This window comes from Nycticebus coucang, chromosome 8 (genome assembly GCF_027406575.1).
Source record: "Nycticebus coucang isolate mNycCou1 chromosome 8, mNycCou1.pri, whole genome shotgun sequence".
NCBI classification, from domain to species: Eukaryota; Metazoa; Chordata; class Mammalia; order Primates; family Lorisidae; genus Nycticebus; species Nycticebus coucang.
Genome location: NC_069787.1, coordinates 55,355,740 through 55,374,353, shown reverse-complemented (window position 1 = coordinate 55,374,353; position 18,614 = coordinate 55,355,740).

The window sequence follows — 18,614 nt, the reverse complement described above, 5'->3', positions numbered from 1 at the left end:
GAACATAAACAGGCCCCTTCACCCCAACACACATGCGTCTGTAATTTCTTCTATATCTTATCCCTATATACAGCGCAAGGGAAGTCTCATCTCTTCTATTTATTAGGTTTTATTCTTTAACTTTGCTGTTTGTGTAGTATGCCATAAAGATTTTCTTTTCTGTTCCCCATCAAAGTTAGCTCTTTATATTTCTTGCAATGTTTATCTTAGAAATGGAAAATCAAATTTTCTTTTTTTCTGGATAAATAAATTGAAGGCTCCTAAAATTTATTTTCCATGGTCTTCTAATTCTGCTCTCTGTGTGTTTACCCAGGGGCAATTTACTGATTGCTAAATGGAGATCAGTGTAGAAGACAGGGTAGAGCTGTGTTTCACAGGTTGGGTTATGCAGCAATGAAAGTACAGCAGATTCTCCATGATCATTTTTCTGTTATTCAAAAGGTTTGTGGGGGAAAAAATTTCTTGCAAGTACTTTCTGTGATCATGGTTTCCTACATCTTATTCTAACTACTAATATTGAATATCTAATTAAAAATAGAAAAGCTTAAATATCTGGATGATTCAGAATCAAGTACCAAGAAAACAATTCTGATAATGAACTGAATTTTTAATTTTCTGTGTGAATAGGTTATAACATTTTTGCACACTAGTCTTGTATGTCTAAGATGGAAGGGGAACATTTTTATGGCCAGAGGTCATTGGCAGGAAAATGGGTCATTAGAGCCAAGAGTCATATGAAAGTCACTTAATTACCGTGTTTCACTTTATTTTATTTTTAGAGATATATGAAAGATAAAACTACCTAATTATTTATTTGACCAATGAAAACAGGGAACTCAATTCATAATAAGTTAAAATTTAAAATATGTCTTTCTGTCATTTTGTGGTCAGTTATGCAGAGTGATAAAAGGATAGTGTGGGATAAGTAGAAGTGGAGGCTGACTCAGGGAAGAGAGAAGAATATAGCTGAAAGGAAAAAAGGAAAGTGAGGACCCCGGATAAAAAGAGCCAAGGGTATGATATGGCATCTAAAGACCATCCCCCAAAGCAGAAGAAGAACTCATGCAGACAAAAGGAAGCCGGTCAGGAAAAGACAGACCAATTGGGTAGTATCTATCGAAAAAATAAGCTTCTAACTCTTAACCCAGTAGTAGAACTTCTGGGTATCTAAGCTATTCACACCCACAGGCCTGCAAGGATGTTTATTGTAGTATGTCTCTGATAGCAAAAATCTATAGGCTAATGGTGGGAAATAAAAGTTCATTCATTCAATAGAATTCTAGGTGTATGTTAAAAAGAACAAGGTAGACTGATGTATACCGATGTGGAAAAATATACACGTATGGATTAAGTGAAGAAAGCATGTTTCAGAACATTACGTTCAGTATGACTTCAATTTTGTAAAAGCAAAAAGTGTGTGTATACATGGAATAACAGCTCAGATGGATACACACTAAACTGTTAATGGTTTGGATGGGCAAATTTGAATTGTTTCAATGACATTCATTAGTCTTTAAGAAGACAAGAATAACTAATGTGTTTGACTCTATCGAGAACAGATTTCACAACTGGGATAGGTTGTTCTCTGCATTCCAGTTTGTACCAAGACAAAATTCAGTTTAGGGCTAAGTCAAGCCTGTGTCTTTCTGTTTCCCATTTCTAATGAACCAACAGAGTCTAGACCTATGTAATTCTGTTCTTGATATCAATAGATATTATAATTTTTTTTGGCCGGGGCTGGGTTTGAACCCACCACCTCCGGCATATGGGACCGGCACTCTACTCCTTGAGCCACAGGCGCCGCCCAGATATTATAATTTTTATTGCAATTGGATTTGGGGTGAGCCTTGGAAGGACAGATTCCTCATCTATAATTTGAGGATAATGATACTCCTTGCCTTACAGGATTATGTTGAGTTACTAGTGTAGTAAGATGTATAAACTGCCCAGCCCAGTGCCTGGCACATTGTCAGGACTCATAAATGGTAGCCACTAGTATTATCAGTATTTTGGAGAAGTTCCGGATTATACTCCCATTTTTCTAGGCCTTTGTTTTCTTTAGTTATGCTTTCTACCCTGCAACATTGAAAGCAATTAGATATATGGAATTGGAAGTAGACAAAATTACCAAAGATTTCATGCTAGGCCCTCACAGCTTAGGTTTTAAGTCCAGATTAAGAAGAATCTTTTGTTCATTTTGGCTCCCCTCTCGCCAGGGCTCAGTGACTTACCTAACAATTTGTATCAGTCATTAGGCAGCCTCTCAAAAGTATCTGTTCATTTCCTGAGTATAGACTTTTAATTTTAAAAAGCTTTATATAATTTTTTAACATTTTATTATTTTTAAATGAAGCAACTTTCAGCACATTAAATTTATTCCCAGAGATGACATTAGGCCATGTTCTTGTGTCTGTTCTCTTGAGTAGGTTTAATGTACTTCCACATTCTTAAAATGTTTTATAATAGCTTCATAATTACAAGTGATGTTTTTTAAATGTGTTGCCTCTTCAAAAAAAGAGTGACTCTGACTTGCAGTTTTTATGAATTTTGCTAGTTTCTTAGTGCTTCAGCTTCCCCAGCTTGTAGGAAGAAAAAGGTCAAGTTACACAAACAGCCAGTTCAGCTGTAGGAATTATGAGAGCCTGGCACATGGTTAGCATTGCGTGGCAGGAATGAGGTTGTTGTGTTCCCTGTCATATTTATTTAATAATTTTATTTTAAAATTGAGAAAACTATGTACTTAGCAAAAAATTGCCCTTCAGCTGGGAAATGTAAATAGTACATTTGTATTTTTGAAATAATTTTTGCCCCCAACACCAAGGATTCCCTGAAGTGCAATAACAATTCAGTACTTGTGTATAATAATGTGAATCTCAGGCATATTCAGTGGTTCCGTGCCCACAATAGGAAAATATGACACCATATATAGCACGAATGGTTCTCCTTTTCCCTTAAACTTACAAGCCTTCTTGTCTACCTGGTCCTCCCTTCCCTCCCCCTCCCACATCCATGATGGGCGTCACTAATTATTTAGCAAATGCTTTTTCACTAAGCCTGGGTGTGACCTCAGAATCTCTTTAAATACAGGGTGTCCCAAAGGTTGCCATTCATACATACGTAGGGAAAATGGGAAATGGTAGCTACATGTACCTTTATTTGCAAAATATTCATTATAAGATTTTACAAAATAATGACAAAATATTTTCCTATTTTATATAAATATAAAAAATATATAAATAGCATTAGTTTGTTAAATTTCTGTAGAGAAAGAAACCTATCATACTTGTAGGATTTATCAACAAATTGACAATGTATCTAGTCCATTTAGGTAATTCAACTCCCAAATCAGTTCATTCTATTTTTAAAAGTCAGCCGTAATATTTTTGGACACAATGTAAATAAAAACAATTTTTTGCAACAGTTTTTACTTTTCAAACCATTATTTCAATGTAACATTGGCAAAGTTTTAACAACTAACTCTATAATTAAATCCGGTATACAAGTAGCATTACAGGAAGTAACATTAATTTGTGAAATAGCTGACACTTATGCAGGATCATATCAGCTATGTGTGAACACGTCCAAAACTTCTCTTGCTTTGAAACAGATTTTTCCTTGACCTTTTTTCTTTGCCATCCTCTCAACATATAGTCTGGTTGTTTTCTGCCCCATGAAAATTCATCACCATAACCCAGCTTGTGGCAGATGGAGAGATCTGTGGCTGAGCATCGTTTTGGAGATCTTCCCTGCCTATTCTCATTGGTGAGTAGTTTTACAACTTGGGTTTGTTTAGTATGAGAGAGAAGCTAAATCTGACCCTCAGAGGTCAGACCCTCATGCCATATATCAATCACAGGTATAAAAATACCCCAGATCCATCTCTAGTAGGTGGTCAAGGTGAAAGGCACTTGGGAGATGCAGAATGTGTTTCTTTCTTTTTTCTCCAACATCTGACATTGTTCCAGAATTTGCAACAACTGGAAGTCCCCTAGACTTGACACTCAAGGGTACAGGAACCCCTCAGGCTCTCCTTCCTGTACCCTCTTTATCTCCTTTGGTCTTGATACAGAAGCAGAGCTGGAAGGAGCAGGGGTGACACCTCTTTCCTCCAAGCACCTTCTCTAAGACTATTATTTTTGGGGTGACAGTTTTTATTGTAACTATGTTGACTGGATGTCATTTAGATTGTGAGGAAAAGATGTGAAAAAAAGAAGTATAAAATTCACACTTGAAGTACAGAGGGATGGTCAAAAAGGGTTCTGTTCTTAGATGTTTGCTGCCTTACTTACACCAGGGCCCTACCCCCAACCCAGTCACTTCAGTGTTAGCTCTGGGCTTGGCCTCAGACTTGCCTCTGTGTGAATGTGCCTGCTTTGCCTATTTGCACATGAACTTGAACTTGAGACTTGAGCAGCCATGAATGTGGCCAGCAGATGTGTGCATGAACATGCTCAGTATGCTGTCTGTGTCCTGAAAGAGCTGCCAGCTCCTTCTTTCTTGTTTGTTGCCCCCTAAGGTGCCCTGGCAGCCTGAGGCTTGAAGCAGGAACCCCAATTTGTAGTTTCTAGGACAGCTCAATTCCTCAGGCAAGGAAGGTCATGTAGTGACTGCCTAATTCATTCTCTTTTATTTTGGAAATTAGAGAAGTGCTTTTTAAAGTAAATTCTTTACAACAGGACTTTTGATCTAAGCTCTTAATCTTGTGTTTGATAAATAACGAATGGCTTACTGCTCACCAAAAGTGTTGCATACACTAGTCCATGGTTAGTAATGCTTCATTTGCATATGAAATTAATATTCCAGATGGTTGATCTGATCATTTAGGCCTAAGCCAACAGGAGGAAGCATGTTGATTTGAGCAGAAGTTTGGGTTGCAATGGTGAGTCAGTATCAGTACTTTGATGCTCTCATCGTCAGTCCTGGAGGCATGCAACAAGGGCAAAATTTCCATTTTGGGGTGATGCTTTTGTAATAGCAGGCTTATTCTTAATATCAGGTGCCATGATGATCATTCTGTTATTCAATGAATATTTATTAGTTTCCTACTGTGTATATACCACTGTACCCAGAGCAGCTATGTTAGGTGCTTCTAATGGTTGTTAGAAATGCAGTAAAGAAAACAAAAATTTAACTCTGCTTTCAGATGGAATGAATTTCCAGATTCCAAACACAGACCATTGTCAATGCTTTGAAACTCCTTGGTTGCTTGACATTTATCAACACAAACTATCTAACCAAAAGGCCTTTTTTTCTGAATCTTTGATTAATCATCAATTATGATTAAGTTCATCACCAATACTGTGCTAATAAGAAAAGAATACTTTATTATATAATGGGTTCCAAAGCTCATTTTATCAATATAAAAATACAAAGAATAACAGTTATTCCTTACCATATCATAGCGGACTTTCATTAATATTTTCAGAGTAGAATCCACTGCCTTAGCAAGTATGTCAGGTAAACTTCAGCTTGGGTTTTATGTGAGTCATGACTTGCAAGGATGTAGTTATTATTTTCCTTCCTTTGGTATGGTAATGTTCAGGAGGATACTTCTAGTTCATAGATGGGCCATGTACTAATCAAGACAGGCAAATTGTTATTACAATTTGCCGCGGACCGCCCTGTCGGTGGGCTCCAGTTTGAGGGAAAGTAGGGAGAAGGAACGAGGAAGGTTGAGAGATCGGCGAAGGAATGACAGACTGACACACTACGGGTGAAGTATGCAGCTGTAATTTTACTGTGAAAGCATGTAAGTATTTATACACTTTTTTTTACAGGCAGGGGGTGTCATACACAAGAGTTATTTTGAGTTAGTGGGAGAGTTACAATCATTTACTTAGATGTACAGATCTTTCTTTTATGTTTGTAGTTTTTCATGTTTAGGTAAGTTCTGATTATTTGAGACATTTTCAACAACAATTCAATTGCTCTGCCTTTTGTTGATAACAGTCAAAAGCATGTCCAGACTAAACAGTACAAAGTTTAACTTATTATAAAAGAGTTGGTTTCAGCATGGTTGTGAAGTTGTTTGCTTCTTTCTCTTTCTAGAGATAACAAGGTTTGCATTTTTTTGCTAACTGCTCAAGGCAAAGGGAAGGTTGGCATAATTTCTTATTTTTCTGTTTATCTTGTTTTTTCTGCCTTTGCATGATTGTACTATTTTGATTTGTATATGATTATTGTCTATTTTAGTTATAAATGATTCTTCTTGTAACAAAACATCTATACATTGTCTGAAATCATTGGTATTTACTGTGAAGGTATTTATTACTTAAACATTTTAGTGCCTGACTTATAGGCGGTATTGAGTTTAGCAAGCTCGTGTCTTATCTCATCCTGCAGTGCAATGGGTCTGGCCCTGAGAAAGCACATTGTGATTAGTAATAGAACACACAGACTTATGTTAAAGAAAAACAAAGTGATAAATTTTAAAGACTGTCACGGTCGTTCAAGTTCCTGCGGGTGACTTGGCACGTAGAGCACCGTTTCTGATGTTGTTTGTGCAGGGGTTGCTGGGGGCGAAGCTCCGTGGAGCACAAGCCTCTTTACCGGCGTTCTAAACGCGGTCAGCGCCGCCTCGCTTCGGCAGTAATGCCATGGGCGCGGCATTTTTTCCTTTTTTATTATTAAATCGCAGCTCGAAGACCTCCTGGCGAATGGAAGTTATAGATGTAAAAAGACAACGAATGAGACAAGGTAATAGCAGAACAGTAAGAAATAGTAGACATCTTATTATAGCTATAAACACAAAGTATTGGATCTAATCAAGAGGATTGAATGCTTTAAAGCTATTGTTTAGTGATTCAGCTAATGTGTGAAGTGAAGTTGTTAGCAAATGGGTTTGACTTATAGTTGTAATGTCTTGTTGAAGAAGGCTTAAATTATGTGTTATATTATTATCTTTCTATACTCCTTGTAAATGTGCTTGCACTTTATTCTAAGGTTTGGATATGTTATAAGGTAATGGTGTAATGTAAATAGCTTGGAAAGCAGAATGGCATCTGGTTTGTAATATTTGTTGTATATTTTTAATATCCTGTCTTAATGTTAAAACTACTTTTTCTAATACATTCAATTTTGCTTCAAGTTTATTATCAATACTAGCTTGTGTCATTAAAGTAAGGGTTACATTACTACTAAGAGTATTAACATAATGTGCAGTATGTACTTGTTGTACTAAGGCTGTGGTGGCAACTGTAAAAGTAGTAATTATAGAAATTAAAGCTGTGATGTTTAAAATTAAAGCTGTCACAAATCTTTTTGGTCTCATTAAATTATTAAGTATTTGTAAAACTTGTAGTGCTGAATTATCATATTATGGATTATCTTGTAAGTCTACAGGCAACATCACATAAGAAGGTTTTTTTACAATTAACATAACATTTACTTGTTTATCATGCTGCATATCAAAGGACGTAATACAATTAGTTATTTTACAAGAAATACAGGTTATTTTATAGGAATTTTTATGTTCAGTTATATTCAAATAACTTGAAGATGTCAATAGCAATGCATAGGGATATCTCATACACACTCTAACAGGTATAGCAGCAGGTTTCGTCATGTCTGGTTTTTTCTCTAAAATTATATTTGAGGCTGTAACTAGTTTAAACAAATCATAATGAACTTGAGTTTTGTTTTGGCTTTGTGCAACCTATATGGGTTCTACTAAACTAGGTGAATACCAATGTTTAATTTTTTGTGGGGGAAAAGATGACCATCTATATCTATGAAATTTTACACTATTGTCTTTTAGATATTGTTTATAATTTTCTTCTTCTGAAGAAGTAGAATAGTTTTAAATGGTTAATTTAGAGTTTACTGGGACATGTCAACTGGCTGCCTCAGCAAAATTACATGTTAGCTAGATGGGAGTTTTTGTTAATGATAAGTTCCAAAATTGATTTATATTTTTATATTTTTCTTTGCAGTAGGGAATGGGTAAAGTAGTTACTTTTTCAAAAGTTTCATTAAAGTTTAAATATTCTAAGGTTTGTAATTGATATTCTCACACATAACGTTTACTAGGGTTATTGGGATTAGGAGCATCTGTTAGAAATACTCTGAAGCTGGTTTTTAGGCAGAATGGCGGTGCCAGTCCCTTGAGGGAGAGACAAATGGGGAGTGAGTTCGCTCTACCTGTAAAGTTCACAAGGGAGGAGGCGTGGCCCCGCGATTCTGAATCCTGAAAACCTTTTAGACGGAGGGTGTCATTAGTTAAAATTTTTATAGGTTTTGGATTTAGTTATCCTACAGGGTGTAACAAAGGTGGATTAGGAATATATGTCCAATAGACTGTATTTTTTATTTTGGGACTTGAAATGAGGGTTAAGAAAGCTATAAAATACATGTAAGGAGTCAGGGATTTTCCCTGAGAAAGTAGTAGTTGTTTGGCTTGTTGAGTAAGAGTTTTAACTTGTGTTCAGGTGATTTTGTTCGCTATCGGCGAGTGTACTTTCATTTTTTCTAAGCGGCGGGTGAGATCTTGCAGCGGCCGCTGGCGTTTCCTTCTGTATTGTTTTTTCCGGAGGAGCTGGCTTGACCAGTCGGTTTGGAATTCAGATGGGTGATTTTGTATCCTGTGGAAAAACATAAGCATACCTTCGTTCCGAAGTTATGAGGACATCTGGTTCTTTATTTGTTAACTAAGTTATTTTAACTGCATGATTTTCTGCAGTGGTTTCTATATAAAATGCTGGTTATTCAAATGATCAGTAGTGATTAATTTAAGATCCATAGAGCTTAAGATGTCTCTGCTCCACAGAGTAAAAGGTAGGGAAGGCAGTACATATGGTTGAATAACTCCTGCCTTTCTCTCAAACTCCCAGGAAAGATAAGTTGAACTTTGTATAACTCTTGAAGCTGAGCTAAGACCAATTAAAGAAGAACCGGTTCTGTGTACTGGCCAGGACTGAGGCTATTCAGAAGCTGCAATACAGGTTTTGTCAGCTTTTGTGTTTATTAACCTTTTAAATGTCTTTCCATTCAATTTTACCTTTTGAAATGGTTTTTTATTTAAATTACGTATTAGAGCCACATAATTAGTGGAGCTGAACTGACTTTGTTTCCTAGTTGACTTTAAGTGAGGATTGGGTAAAGGGACATATGGTAATAATAATAATTGGGCAATTCTTTGTTCTTTGTGAATTTGTGTAGTTTCTATTAATGTTCTAACCATTATTTTGATAGTATTTTGGGTGTTTGAGTTAACTACTCCTGGGATGACTTCAAAGTTTTTAGTATAATTTGAACTTCTACTTATTATAATTCTAACCGTTCCAGGTAAAAGTTGCCCTTTTACTGCAGTGGGGATTAAAGTAACACCATCCCATTTGGATAGTAAGACATCTTTTTCACTTGCTAAATCTAAATTTGCACTTTTAGGTGTGCCTCTTTGGAGATTATGAATAGTGAATTCAGGCGTCTGAGGATTTAAAGTGGACGGTTGCTGCGTGTCTTGCAGTGCAGCACGATCTCCCTTGGGGTTAGGGCTGGGAGAACACCCCCTCTCTAGTTTTTTGATTTTCTCATTTCCTGTTCCTCAGGATCTGAGTCACCCTTGTCATTATTCAAGGGGGTTCCATTTTTATGAAATTTTGATTTACATTCATTTTTTCAATGTCGCCCCTTTTTACAACGGGGGCATAAGCTGGGTGGGTCTCCCCTCGGCTTATTGGCAGTGGACCGCTTACAGTTCTTCTGCATATGTCTTGGCTTGTCACAATTGTAACAAGTGTTAGCAGGAGCTCTTGGCCCCTTACCTCCTTTATTGAAGGTATTTTTAACATAGGCGCTGAATTTCTGTTTTTGCATTGCTGCAGCATAAGCCATACTTTGGACTATAGCTGGTGAGGCATCCATGCATGCTTTGATGTAATTTGGTAAAGTACCTGCCTTTCTCAGAGGTCGTATAAGATCTTGACACAGCGTGTTGGCATTTTCCCAAGCTAATTGTTTAAGTAACAATGATGTGCCCTCTGACGGTGGGAGCATCTTATTAATGGCTTCCTCCAGTCTTGCATAAGGGGTGAGCCAAAGGCTTGCAACCAGATCTACAATCTGCAAAGTATAGGGCGCAGAGGCGCCCGAAGTACGGACAGCCTGCTGTAATTCTTTTAGCGTTTTAAGAGGCAGAGGTTCCCATACAGGGTTCTCATTGTCAATTGTTGATTCTCTGATTGGGAATGTAAAAGTGCAATCCCCCTGTCTGCGGGTCTCTCGCATAGCGCCCTGAAAACCCATGGGTGGCAAAGGGGGGCGAGGAACCCGCTTAGTTGGACGTGTCTTTGTCGTATTCACAAACGCTATGGGGGGCTTATGATCATGATCAAAGAAATCCTCTTCTTCATCCTGTTTTTTCATCTCATCGGCCAAATCCCAGTCATCATCAAAGGAGCCCTCTGGTCCCGGTAACAGGGGGGCCGTAGCCGTAGCACACAGAGGCTCCATCTCCCCTTTTATAGCATCTTTTGCTGCAACATTTTCATATATAGGCTGACTTTTAGAGTCAGAAGCAGTTTCACGTACGAATGCTTCAAAAGACGTGGTGTCAGTCAATAACTCTCTAATCTGTAACCATAGGGGAAAAGTCTGAGCGGGGAGTGTATGTTCCCCGTTCGCCTGTATATAACGGCGCATTTCCCGTCCAACTCTTTTCCAATCATTCAAAGACAGTGACCCTTCTTCCACGAACCAAGGGCTGACATGCTTAATAAAATGTATAAGATTCTCCAATCGCTTGAGGGACACATTGAACCCGTTTTTAGCCAACATACGCTGTAACATAATACTCAACATTCTTTCTTTCTTAGTTAGTGCGTGCCCCATGAATCCTGTGATTACTTACACTTAACCGGTCAGTCTTTACCGGCGGGTCTGCAGCTCCCTGGTAAGAGCCGTCCTCAACCTTGATAAAGAAAGAAAAAGAGAGAAGATTACCTGTCCTTCAGGTCCCTGTTCGGGCGCCACCTGCCACGGACCGCCCTGTCGGTGGGCTCCAGTCTGAGGGAAAGTAGGGAGAAGGAACGAGGAAGGTTGAGAGATCGGCGAAGGAATGACAGACTGACACACTACGGGTGAAGTATGCAGCTGTAATTTTACTGTGAAAGCATGTAAGTATTTATACACTTTTTCTTACAGGCAGGGGGTGTCATACACAAGAGTTATTTTGAGTTAGTGGGAGAGTTACAATCATTTACTTAGATGTACAGATCTTTCTTTTATGTTTGCAGTTTTTCATGCTTAGGTAAGTTCTGATTATTTGAGACATTTTCAACAACAATTCAATTGCTCTGCCTTTTGTTGATAACAGTCAAAAGCATGTCCAGACTAAACAGTACAAAGTTTAACTCATTATAAAAGAGTTGGTTTCAGCATGGTTGTGAAGTTGTTTGCTTCTTCCTCTTTCCAGAGATAACAAGGTTTGCATTTTTTTGCTAACTGCTCAAGGCAAAGGGAAGGCTGGCATAATTTCTTACTTTTCTGTTTATCTTGCTTTCCCTGCCTTTGCGTGATTGTACTATTTTGATTTGTATATGATCATTGTCTATTCTAGTTATAAATGATTCTTCTTGTAACAAAACATCTATACATTGTCTGAAATCATTGGTATTTACTGTGAAGGTATTTATTACTTAAACATCTTAGTGCCTGACTTATAGGCGGCATTGAGTCTAGCAAGCTCGTGCCTTATCTCATCCTGCAGTGCAATGGGTCTGGCCCTGAGAAAGCACATTGTGATTAGTAATAGAACACACAGACTTATGTTAAAGAAAAACAAAGTGATAAATTTTAAAGACTGTCATGGTCGTTCAAGCTCCTGCGGGTGACTTGGCACGTAGAGCACCGTTTCTGATGCCGTTTGTGCAGGGGTTGCTGGGGGCGAAGCTCCGTGGAGCACAAGCCTCTTTACCGGCATTCTAAACGCGGTCAGCGCCGCCTCGCTTTGGCAGTAATGCCGTGGGCGCGGCAACAATTAGCCTCAAATGTCTTTGACTTAGCACAATGAAAGTTTCTCACTCATGCTAGGTCTGCTGTAAGTCAGAGAAATGCTCTAAGTGTTGATTCTTCATTCCAGGTTGTGGCTGTATAACCTTTTATGCCATGTCAATGCTAACATGCTCTTCTGTGATCACTGCAGTGTGGAAGAGAGGGCTGGAGAGTAGGGCAATGACAATTAAATGCTTCCAGTAATGAAATGTAGCAGAGGAGATGTGTGCACTGCTAGGCTTACATGGATTGCAAGTCAGTTGGTCGTGTTCACCTTGGATGAAAGTAAGATATAAGATGCCATCCTCCCATGAGCCTGGCAGGAGAAGATACCTGGACATTGACTAAGAGAATGTCAGCCTGTTGGCCTATGTCAGACCATTAGAAAATCTAGGGAAACTTTTGTCTCTCCTTATATTAGTGAGTTGGGAAAATAATAAATGTCCCTGGGTGATTTTTTTTTTAGGGTGACAGGGATGAAATAAATGTGGGAAATGCTTCCTCTGTATCAAAATGACTATGCCATGAAAGTTAAAAGTAACTTTATATATTTTGATAGCTTCAGAAGTATGAACTTGTTAAATGTCTTAAGGGAGACCATATTTGGACTTTTTCTTTGAAGATTTATGTGCCATAGTTGGTAGAATGATGGTGCCCCAAAGATGCCCACATTTTGATCCCCAAGACCTGTAAATATTTTGTGGTTTTGGCAAGGAAGAATCAAGGTTGCCAATAGAAACTAATCAGCTGACCTTAAAATAAGGAGAATATTCTGGATAACCTGGGTAGGCCCAATACAACTACAGTGGTCTTTTAAAGTAGAACAGGAGGTCAGAATCAAAGATGTAGCTGCACAAGGAAGATTGGGCTTGGTATCACTGGCATTGAAGATGGAGGAAGGGGCCACAAGCCAAGAGCTAGGAGAGGCCTCTAGAAGCTGGAAAAGGCAAAGAAATGGTTTCTCCTCTGTATTCTCTGGAAGGAATGCTTCCCTATTGACACCTTGATGTAGCCCAGTGGGACCTGTTTAGGACTTGTTGCCTTCAGAACTGTAAGGTAATAAACCTGTCTTGTTTTAAGTCACAAAGTTTGTAGTAATTTGTTATAACATGGGAAACTAACACATGTCCCATAACTTCTCTAATAAGGAATTATATTTTCTTCTTGTCAGGGTCCCTCCAAACAGCCTTAAAAGTTTCTGAGGGGGGAGAAAGCTAGAAAGGCACAATTTCTGGGAAAGCTATAAAGATGCAACTTTTTGGCCCCATGCAGTCTCTCATGTGTGTAATCTTAGCACTCTGGGAGGCTGATGTAGGTGGATTGCTTGAACTCAGGAGTTCTAGACCAGCCTGAGCAAGAACAAGACCCTATCTCTACTAAAAATAGAAACAAAAATTAGCTGGGCATCATGGTGGGCACCTGTAGTCCCAGTGGGACTCCCACTCAGGAGGCTGAGGCAAGAGAATCACTTGAACCCAGGAGTTTGAGGTTGCTGTGAGCTCTGATGCCACGGCACTCTACCCAGGGCAACAAGAGTGAGACTCTGTCTCAAAAAAAAGAAAGATGTGTCTTTTGTATTCTACTCATAAGTAGGCTTGTTATTCTGTTGAGACGCTTATGCAGAGTAATGGAAGAGGAGGAAAATGGAAAGCACCAATTTTATCATGTGCTGTTAGACGAACTAAGTCTGTGGCTTAAATTTAGCAAATATTCAGAGGAGAGGAGTGACTGATGAATTATCCTTGGAGCAGGTGAGGGCTGGGGTTGATATGTTAGGAAAGGGCTCCGTATGGGACCCTTTATTTAGTTAGAAAAAAAAGAGATTAGGATTACAGATGATGTGAACAACCTGTCTGTCTTGAATCTAGGGTGTAGCACTCAAGGTGAAGAGCAAAGTTCCAGTTTCCAACAGACTGTGTGTGCCATTACCAAAATTATTGTTTCATTAATGCACCTATCTCCTAATGCATCAATGTTGCTGTTTATCATAACCTCTCTGAAGTTGTAACACATATAGAGAGGCAAGAATTTGGCTCAGATTAAGAAACCGTTGAATACTGTTTAATGAGAGCCCCCAAAGATCACTAACGGCAGTCACCCAACTGGAGTAGTTGCAACAATCGTATATATTTTATCAAGTCTCAGTACACAAGGCTTCTTTTCTATTCCGTTTGCTAAAATTCTGCATAGAACAGAATTAGGAAACTCTCCTAAAGATCCTTTCTGTCTGTGCTAACCTGTGCCACTTGTCATTCTTTTTCCCTCCTAGTCTCATTACCAGGAGCCATGTTCTGCTTGAAAGTGTCATCTATTTTCATCATTAGTAGCTGCTTTATAATAATGATGGGAAAAGATAGCTGATAGTTCTATTATTTATTTATTTTCACTCCCACCTTGTTCCAAAAAGGATTTAAGGTGGGTTGCAGAAAAACATGCAATATAACAAGATGAGACAAAAATCGGCAAGTCAGGAAATTAGGGCAAGAGGAAAACATGGGAGGGAAAAATAAGAAATTGGGAGTACAAAATGTGCTTCCCAGAGCTGGGCTACCCCAAATCTGGCCCTTACTTCCCGGCACTCAGCTCAAAGAGGTTTCATGATCAGTCCCATGAGTCCCATCCCAAGGGGTTGGTCAGAAGCAGCACAATAATTCCTGGAAATTAGAACCAAGAGAGATTTCTCCCGTGGGTTTCTGTAAAGAGCACCCCTGTGTAGATCAGTGATCAGCGTCTTCAGCATTATCCTCTCTGCAGATAGGTCACGTTCCTCAGAGCTATATTTTGTCACATCCTGCAGTATACCCCTGTGACATTGCACCCTAGAAGAATGTACTACGTACGCTACAGGGGATCAGAAAGCTGTATTTCAGGCTATGTGTTGTGGGCTTAACCAAGGAGAGCTTAAGAATACTTCAAGAAGTGGATGGATAAGCACTCCTCCGTACACCTTGCTCCCTCTCCGCTAAGCCCCTGCATAAGTTAAACATGTGTGTGTTTTCCCTGTGCTTCAGTGAAAGGGTGCTAGAAAGGCTGATGACATTTGTAGTGAGACATAGAGCCTGGGAAAGAGATTGAGCCCCGCTTCTTGGTTTGGGAGCTCTAAAAGAAGAACATGTCAGACCTAGCAGTAAAGCCTGGAGGAAGGACAAGAGCCTAGGCATGTGCCAGGAAGGGCAGGGGATGGTGGTGCTGGGAGGCTCAGGCTACTCTCAAGTGGGATGAGTCTACTCCTAGAAGCATGAGCAGTGCGGCTCACCAGTGCTGTTGTCTTCTAGGGGGCTGGGCCAGGCAAGTCAGGGGACAGAGGAAGTTCCCCTCTGTGTGCTGCAGATCCCGATGGAGGCCCCAGGAGCTCAGTTGACTGGGGTCCCTCAGCCCTCAGTGAGACTGGAGGTCTCCATCTCAGGCTCCCTCCCATGTGCCTGGATGCTCCGCTGGCATCCTGACATGTTGTGAACAAAGAACACTCATGCTGCCCCCTGCAGGCTGGCACCTGTCTCCCCCAAATCCTGTGCCTCTGTGGGGGTTGGGAATCCCTCAAGGCTATTGAAGTAGGTCACTCACATTGTTCTAGTGATATTGTCCTACTACATTTTTGTTAAGAAGGGGGAAATAATAAACATGTGTTCTTCCACGAATACTCCAATTCATTCTCCATATGACAGTCACCATGATCTTTCTCAAACATAAACCATGTAGGTTACTTCCCTGATGGAAACCCTCTCAGCCTCAAAGGCCCCTCGGAGTAAAGCAGCAGAGTTGTCACATGGTTGACAAGGCCCTGGCTCAGCTCTGAGGCCTCGTACCTCACTAGTTCTTCTTATCTCCCCTTGCTGCTATGACTTCACTGCTGTCCATACTTTTCAGTTCCTTGAGCATCCCATTTTCTCTCTTTCTTCCCTAGCCCAGGCATGTGGTGTTCCCTCCTGTTGGAAAACTGCTTTTTACCCTTTCATCCATTAGGTTAGCCTATGCCTACTTACTTTTCAGGCTATGGCCCAGCACTCATCTCTCCAGATATTGGTCATGGACCCTCAGACAAGATGAGATGCCTCTGCTAGGTGCCTCATAGTATCCCTTGCTTCATCCAACTGTAGCTTTGTATTACTTAGACAATTGGCTCAATGAAACAGAATTTTAGTTCTCATTCATCTCCCCATCCAATGCAGGTGCTCCTGGCTGTTAGGCAGATTTCTCCACAGTTTGATTCAAGGCCCCAGGCTCTTTCCATATTGTAGCTCTGCCATCCTCCCAGGCCTTAGAGTCCTCGGTATCCAGATGGGGCAGAAGGGTAGAGAGGGACTGGAAGGCATATTGGGCCCTTACTGCCCGGATACAGGTGTCTTGTGTCCTTTCCAATTCTATTCCATTGGAATGAACATGGTGCCACCTAGTTCCTAGGGACAACTGTCTAATAACAATGCTATAATACAGGAAGAGGTACTCAAATTTTGGTGGTCACACAAGCTCCTAAAGCACCTTATTGTAATTGTCTGTGACTCAATAAACTCTGTACTCTGTGAGGGGAAAGAGGGTGAAGATGTTGCTCCCTGTTACATCCATTTTGCCAGCACTGTGCTTAGAAATCTGGTATAAGGATTGTCCATGAGTAAGAGCAGTCAGTGCTTGGCTGTGGGAGAGGTCACGTGGACAGTTTGTCTACTGGACACTGTGCAAGAGCTGGGGAGAGAAAAGCAGCAAGCAGGCAAGCATTTCCTGTCACTGCTGCCAGGCAAGACCCTCTAAAAAGCACCAATTCCCTTCACAGAGCAAGGCCTTCTTTGTGAGCAGGCAGGTTCCATAATCACAGATGCCTGTGAAGGTGGGAGCCTCCTCTTGGATGATGAGGGCTTCTGATTAAAGACTTGTTATTGGTACTTTATGGAGCAGAGAGAAAATGTGCTGCTGTTAGTACTGGCATTGCAGCTCTACAGCACATCTGGCACCTGCCTCCGAGTCCAAGGAGGTGGGCGGTGAATGTGTTTTTTTCCCTCTTTATAAGCCAGCTATGTCTTTGAAGTATCTCTTCATAAGTCCTTTTTTGTGTGTGTGTTGGTATGAGCATATAATAGTAAGAAGGCAATCACCTATCAGATTGTCTGGGGAGAAAAGAGGGAATGAATAGACATGATGTGTAATTGACCTATGAAATTGAAGAAACATATTTCACTATCTCAAGCGGCGTGGTTCTATTTCTAAACATCCTCAGATTGGGGCATTCTGCTTTACAATTTGAGGCCCAGAAAGTAGCCCACAGTAATGACACAAATGGGCTCAAAGTGCCCCATTCCCACTATTCCGTATTGGAAAGGCCTAGAATTATTCTTGCAAGCTCTCTTTTAATAAGCCCAAGAACCTTAGGGCTGGCTCAGTCCAAAGGGGTGGATATTCATTACTTTCTTTTGTGTACCACTATCACTGTTCTTTGGCATCACAGCAGAGAAAGGGAGTATGGCAGTCCCAAGGCAGCACCCAGACAGTTCAGGGGCGTTGTGGAGATGGAGGCACAGACTGCTATTTCTGGTTATTCCTGTTTTCCCAGGGCTTAGAGGAAAGAAAGCTGGTATTGAAATCCTAAACTCAATCCTCCTGCCCCAGCCCCCACCCCTACCCCCAAGAGTGCTAGGATTATAGGTGTAAGCCACCATACACAGCCAGTACCTATGACTTTGAACCTCAGAGACATTCTCCATTCTTTTTCTCCAGGAAGGCCCAGGATATCCTGCACTTTCCCTAAGAACACTCTTTTCTGAACAATGGGGTCCTGCATGCCTTACCACTAATAATCATCTCTAACATTTATGAGCACTGACTGTATGCTAGACATTGTTTTAAGTCTTGTGTGGGAATTAGCTCACTCAGTCTTCACACGTATTCTGCAGTGTGAGCCTTACTGTTATCCTCATTACAAAGGAGGAAATTAAGGCAAACGGAAGTTGGCTCCTCTGGGTTACACAGCACCTGCATTTGAACTTGGGTCTTAGCCCACTCCTTGCTGCCTTACTTACATAACAAAAGTTCATTTGTCTCAGAATAAAAGTCTGTTCTAAGGTTACTGGACATTACTGTTATCATTATTAAAAGTGTAAACCAGGCCAGCATGGTGGCTCATGCTTGTAATCCTAGCACTCTGGGAGGCTGAAGCAGGAGGATCCCTTGAGCTCAGGAGTTTGAGGACAGCCTGAACAAGAGCAAGACCCCATCTCTACTTAAAAACAAAAACAAAAAACAGAAAGACTGGGTGGGCAGGGTGGTGCACACCTGTAGTCCCAGCGACTCAGAAGGCTGAGGCAAGAGGATCACTTGAGCCCAGGAGTTTGAGGCTGCTGTGAGCTAGGCTGGGGTCATACACTCTAGTCTGTGTAAAAAAAAAACTAAATGTAAACAACAAACAAGCTTATCAAATAAGGAGTATATACCCCCTGACCTCACCCAATCACTTATAATAGCTTGGTATATGTCTTTGCAAACCGTTTTCCAGCCTTTAAAAACATACTCATATATTTTTCTACAAAAGCAGAATCATTTCTACAAAATGATGAGTAGAATAGCTGGTGGTGTCTTTTACAAGAAAGTTTAGTCCTTCTGAACCAGGGACTTTGCTACACTGATAATCAGAGGAATCT